Genomic DNA, 7,020 nt, shown 5'->3' with positions numbered 1-7,020 from the left:
ATACCAATGTCATCTAGCCCAATTTTCTATGCTATTTTATGCATCAGGGGATCAGCTTTCAGACTTGAAGTGACAGTAAATAACCGAGAGTATTGGAAATTCCATGGCTAAATGGTGGAGACTTGCACACACTAGTTAAATCCCTGATATATCCAATATTAAAGGATTGCAGGTGGATGGGAGAAACTTCTGCCAGAGTACTTGTAGGGCCAACTGAATATATTATATGTTATTATATCACATTCAAATTATAACTGTTCTCCACAGACCAAGCACTTGAATGAAGCTCATAGTCCACTAGTGGACTTGTGGTCCACAGACCACAGTTCGTGACCCTCTGAAATAGATCCCTGCTTTAGCTTCAGAGTTTCATAAGCAAACCCTTTAGTGCGGAATTATTACATTGGCAAACAGGTAAAAACATTTTAAGTCCTCAGGGATGAAGAAACTTAGAAATGTTGATTAGAAAGACATCTGTTTCTGGAAACAGAACTCTATGGTCAAAGGTAGTTATTACAGTTTGTGTCTAAAAAGAACCCTGACCCTACTAATAACAGGAAGGTTTCTCCGGGTTACAGTTTTAAGACCAGATCCTTAATCACAAATAGAATGCAAACATTTTTTCATACTGTAATACTAAGTGCATGATCAGAAGGTTCTTGTGTACAACCATTGCCTCACCTATTTCCTTCAAATTAAGTCCTGAGGGTGTCATCCAAATATAACAACAGTTTACATAAAGCAGGGATTGCCAATGTGGTGCCATCCAGATGTTGTTGGACTACAAATCCCATGACCCCCAGTGAGCATGGCCCAATAATCAGGGATTATGACAGACGTAGTCCAGCAATATCTGGAAGACACCATGTTGGCTAACCCTGACATAAGGCTTCAGATCCAACTTCATTAGCAGGTGGTTTAGCAAGTGGCTTTGGAGCTGTCCATGGTCCTAAACGTTTTTTGTTTGACTTAGAGAGTTCTGACTGGATACTGCCTACAGAACTGCACTGGAGATCAAGAATAGATAAATAAATAAACACTTCCCTCTGTCTTCCACTGAGGGAAAACTTACCAAGTGACACCTTCCTCTCTGGAGTAGAAAATTCATCCAACTGATTAATTCATGCAGACACTTTCTCCCAGTGGCTGACAGAACATCAAACTAGGCATGATAAAATGATCCGCTGCATTCTTTATCCAGGAATAATTTCTACCATCTATCTGTATCTGTTTTAAAAAAAGGGGGCATTTGTTTTTCATTTACTAGAATGAAACTAGAATAATAGGCTTGATGCCAAAGATCCTTCTTCTATGTTTGTAGTTTTGCTCCCCCATCTTAAGCTGCTTCCCACACCCCAAAAAGTAGCTCCAGAGGATTGGGAGCCCCCCTGGGACATCTTTTCAGAATGAGATGGACTGCAGAGGGGAGGAAGACAAGACTGGCACTTTCCCGAACCCCCTGGCACAAACAGAAGCATTTCTATTCAAGTCAGAGCAGAACATTGGATCCAATACACTGTTCAAAATGATACTGATAGCATTTGCCACATGCTATGTAGAAAAGCAAACATCTGATGCTTTCAGACAACAACCAAAAATGATTTATTCTAGCGAATGCTTGGTTGACTGACAGGATTCTTTCTACCCTTCACCATAAGGTCCCAGGGAAGGTTACAACAATATAAAAATGCTAGACTATTCAAGTGCAAGCCTGATTCACTGCCATGTGTGAAATATGTAGTTCCCATACAGTGAACTGCCTTCTTCTGAAGAGATAGGTATGTTGGGGGACTTTGATTCCTACGTTAAGGAGAGCAAATTTTCCTGTTTCTGATGCTGCTCCAAAGAAGTTACTTTTCCATTAATAAATATTGCTCCTCACAGCTACTATTAGGCCGACAAAACCAACTTTCATGGACACCAGTTTGTTCCCCGTCCCACCAAACGTCAAATAAGAATGAGGGTCAATTTTTGTCATTACCGCCATGTGAGAGGAAATGCACCGAGTTCACCTTGCCTCTTCTTGTGCCTGCTATTCTTATTCTTTTATTATTCTTACTGAAAAAATATTTACAAGAATTGTAATGGCAAGTTCAAAACCACATTTCATTTGGTCATAACTTATTACACTGTTCCTTCTTAATTATTTAATAAATGGAAACCAGCCCAAATGTACTTTTTGTCTCCCTTCATTAATCTCTGTATAATTAGTTAATTTGGATATGGAGATCAGGCTTGCATAGCTGGTACCTTGCCTCCCCCCCCCCCAATGCTTTCCACAACTTGCCAATAACCACCCACTTTATTTACAGAAGTATCTTCATTACTCCAAATGTATTGACTCACTCTAATCCAAGCCCCATTTAGCCAAGCAGCTCTTAACTTTCTCACATTCATAATTTAAGAACATCTCATTAATTTTTGATGCCAGACCATTTTTTTTTTTGTTCCAGCTGCAGCGACTTCTTTAAGGGGCATTAATGTTCGTGTTTAAAAAATTGCAGTTGCAAAAAAAAACAAAAAACCAACCGTAGGGCTCTGATTCCCATTTTGATGCTAATGATTTCATCAAAGAATCCTAGATAAACCAAGTATAAATATCTAAAAGTGATGAATTGCCTCTGATTGGTCCCTTGAATAATTTATAGTCTCCATTTTTGTGGGGGAAGATCATTAAAAATTTCAGGGTTAATCTGCGCCAAGCTTAGTCTCTAATTACTGCACAGATTACATCTTTTTTTCTAAATTCCTGATGGAAAAGAGGGACAATTGAATTAACCCCCCTCCCTTTAAACTCTGCAGTTTGTTACTGCCTCGGCTGTAGTCACTATCCTGTTCCATGCCCATTCATTCACTCATTCTCTTTTTTTAATGCTCAAGGTTATTTAGGATGAATTGAAGCATGCTGTTCTTTTTCTCTCTAGCTAGGCTTGGCCTAGCAAATAATCTCTCCCGAGGTCACTTAACACTTCTAAATGTCACACAGCCATGAAAGCGCATGTGACTTGGAGCATCTGCAAGCTGCCCACATGCCCAAATGATACATGAGTGACTCAGTCTCTAAATTTTGTTGGCATCATAGTATTCTCATTCTTCTTTAGGACTCTTTCCTGCACGTATGGTGTGGCCTTACACTAGGATGTAAGGATAGAGCTTTGCTCAAAATCTGGCACCCTCTGTAAGCAATATTCTCAGCCTGAGTAGTGGGACTAGTAGCATGAAAGCATACTGTATAGCAGTGGTTGACAATGTTCAACATAGTCCAGGCATTGTTGGACAATGTTGACATAGTCCAGGCATTGTTGGACTATGGTTTCCATTGTACCTGACCAAGGACCATAGTGGCTGGGGCTCATGGGAGCTGTGGTCCAGCAACATCTGGAAGGCACCATTTTTCTTATCTCTGCTATATATACTATAAAGAGAACCAGTGTGATGTAGTGGCTTGAGTGCTAGACTAGGATCTGGAAGACCAGGGTTCAAATCCCTGTTCAGCCATAAAACTCACTGGGTGACTTTGATCTGGTTAGTGTCTCTTAGCCTAACTCATCTCACAGGGTTGTTGTGAGGATATCATGAAAAGAGGGTGATTCATGTACACTACCTTGAGGTCCTTGGAGGAAAGGAAGGATACAAATGTAATTTTAAAATCTAAAGGAGGGGTGGCTGATCTATGGTTCTTCAGATGGTCTCATCAGTCCCAGACAGCATAACCAAAGGTCAGGGATTATGCAAGTTGTAGTCCAGCTTGTAAGTCCACAGGTTACCCAACCCTGCTTTAAACCCTGCTTACTTCTTTACAACGTCTTTCCCTCCAAAAGTCTAAGAGTTAATAAAGGTCAATAATGGGCTTGAGACTATCCCAGGAGTTGAAAGAAAAGTCACAAGCGCACAGGTCAACCCAATTTTTGGAGCTGTTTCCCCCTTCAGATGATAAGGCATGCCATAACAAAAAAAGAAGTATACTTGAGCTTCTCATTGATTTTATAATATGAATGTGACACATGCTGTAAGAGGAAGTGACTAGTTTGCATAGATGATTTTCCTCTTTATTTACAATGTCAAGCAAGTATAACAAATTAAGATGCTTTACTTGACTATTTTATTATCTTCTTAATTATACTATTTTAAATGTGCATTTTATATTTCACTTCTTGTAGTGTTTTTTAAAAAAATGTTTAAGAATTTTTTTTGTTAACTTGGCTGCGTTAAGTTGTTGACATCAATGTTTTGATTTTAAAATATTTAAGATAATATTTTAGTTTCTTGTTAATTATGTTGCTTTGAGTGTATACTTTACATTTGACTTTCTTCAGTAACATTTATTCTGGATTGCTTTATTTGATGTTTTAAGGTGTTGTATAGAAATAAAATGAACAACAGCAGCAGCAGTAGCAACAACAACAGGTTAACAAGGAGAAGAGGAAAGTGAAATTGAAGGCATTTGCTGTTGGATGCCAGATACTGACCCCTGAAGGAAATTAAGCAGACTGCTTTCAGTTAATTTGTAGGTGCCAGAAATATGAAACTGGTTGAGTTAGTTGACCAAACTTTTAGAGCCATTTTTCACCATTATATGCTACTTAGATCCCCCCCACTTTAAATCGCCTGGTACAAATGATATAACCATGCAAAAGTTGCATCTTTGCAACATGTAAGATGGATATAATTTAACTGAACACATTTTGTGATAAATATTGCCTGGAGGATTTTTACACAAAACTAGAAGTAATATTTTGGAAAAGACTTAGGAAATTATATTGGATCTTGTGTGCCAACAGGATTCCCTCATTTATGTGAACTCTTCTGCTTGTAAACAATCCATGAGAGCCCCTGGATCTGTTGTACATTGTGCACAAGGGCCATTGGCATGCCACTGGCACAGATGAGATGCCATGAGACAAGCCACCCCACCAAATCCCATATAGGCACACATGGCTTGCTTTGCTCCTGTTTTCCATTTCCAGCTTCTGAGCTGTTATCTATAACTTCTAATAATAGTTTCAGGACACAAGGTCTGTTGAAATCCTTTAATGACCATTTTGTAACTACCGCTTTTGATTTCAGAAAGAAATAGCAGGAAAAAAGAAATGGTGGCCTTAAGTCACTTGCAGGTGTTAATGCTTCCTTTTCCTTTATTGGAGGGTATAATTAGGCAGCCCTAGAAGGCATCCTGGGGTTCCTTTGTGGGGCTGTTCTGTGTGGGAGAGTGCATTTCTTTTCCTTTTCCTTTGTGGTAACCTTTCTGAAAAGTTTCATTTAGCTAATTTGGCAGAAACCACTTATAATAAAACCAAATGTAACAAAACTCCTGATAAGTCTAAAATTCACTCTCAGATGACAGCGTGTACAAATCCAGTTGCAGGGATTTGATGTATTGATTTCAATACAGACACAGGATATTCTACAGGCTGTGCTTCTCAGGTTGCCACACAGTAGGAAAGGCTATCTTCTTTCCACTTAATTCCAAGCCCAAGGTTTTGGGGGGTGTTTTAGACAAACATCAGATGCCAAGTGGAAAAATGGAAGGATAATTGAGAAAGGGATTTTACTGGAGGTGTTTTCATAATCAAAGAGTTGTTCCTTCTTCACTATTTCATTTTTCTTCTACACACACACACACACACTTGTATCATGCATTCAAATTTATCTGGAAGAAACACCATTCTTCACTTCTGTGGCCCCAGTCATGAAATCAGGTTGAAAATTTGTCTATGAATTTGGGTGTGTGTGTGTGTGTGTGGATTCTTTCAATCCTTTGATTATAAGAAAGACAGGGTCCAGCATCCAATATAGACATGCTATATATCTAAAACCTTTAAATAAATATTTCAGACAGTAGTGGCAAGTGGCCATTGCAGCTCTAACTATAACATGTTCAAAAACGCGAAAGAAAATTGCAGTAAAAACAAAGCCAGATGTTCTAGATCTGGATAATATTTTTGCAGAAGATGGTTCCGCTGTCCCACGACTATGATAGAAAAAGTCATCTTAGTTGTTACCTGTAATCTGACAGTGATAAATGCCCTTGCAATAAATTGTCACTACTAGATCTCAAGATGCAGGAATGTTCAGATGGGAGAGAAAGCTGGCTTTCCCAAGATGCAAAGGGTTTTAAAGGTTAGCTTTTTGTTGGCGTTTGCCCAAGGTAGTTTGGAGAGTTTGGTTCTTGTCTGTGTGATAAGACATCACATCACATCTTAAGTATGCACCTTGAGGGAACTGCCCTTTAACATATCTAGGGTAAGTTTTCATCATGTGTGCCAACTACTCCTTTCTCAATAGAGGGCAATTGCTTGGGATCACATCCAATCCAAATGTGAGGAAAGCAAAACAGGTGCACTGTAGAATTTGCTCAGACCATTTCTCCATTTTTTCCTGGGTCTGTGAAGAATCTTACTTTCACAAGCATCAGCAAGTTTCCACAGTCCTGTCTGACCCACCAGTTACCCTGCCCATATTGGATGGAAGGCATTGCTTGAAATCTCAGAATTTTCTCTCAGTTGAATATATATGTCATCTTTGGCCAAGGCAGTTTACAATTTTAAAACCCTAAAACAAATACATTATATAAAAAGGTAGAGTGCCACAGTCCTCTCAGGCCAACTGAGGCCTGATGGTTTGTGTGCTCCCTGATGGGGCTCCCTTTCTTCTGTCTTTCCTCAGGACACACAGCTCTTGGCAGCCCTTGGGAAGGTGGGGAAACAGCTGCCCCAACAGTCCTCTCAGGCTGCTGATGTCTCTTTTGGGAGCTGATGGTATGTGTGCTCCTCAGCCTGGCCTCCCTCACTTCTGCCTTTCCTCAGGTCACAGAGACCTGCAAGGCAGATGTAGGAGGAACTACCCCAACAGTTCTCTCAGGCTGTTGATGGTTCTGTCAGGAGCTGGTGGTTTGTGTGCTCTCTGGCCTGGTCTCCCTCATTTCTAAACTAGAAAAGCTATACTATGCCTTGGAAAGTAACGGAAGGAGGGTGAGACTCACTCTCTCCATTCACACATAACAATGAATATTGCCTGAAG

General features: G+C 39.8%; 1 protein-coding gene across 4 annotated transcripts in view; it reads right to left on the bottom strand.

The window, feature by feature from the left end:
• MBTPS2 (membrane bound transcription factor peptidase, site 2) overlaps positions 1-7,020 on the bottom strand; it is a 72,369-nt gene that overhangs the window by 56,863 nt on the left and 8,486 nt on the right. The gene's annotated exons all lie outside the window — the stretch shown is intronic.

The sequence above is a fragment of the Podarcis filfolensis genome (assembly GCF_964270895.1).
Source record: "Podarcis filfolensis genome assembly, chromosome: 4".
In the NCBI taxonomy this organism is placed as follows: Eukaryota; Metazoa; Chordata; class Lepidosauria; order Squamata; family Lacertidae; genus Podarcis; species Podarcis filfolensis.
The sequence above is the reverse complement of the archived record's forward strand: the minus strand, read 5'-3'. Positions and strand labels throughout refer to the sequence as shown.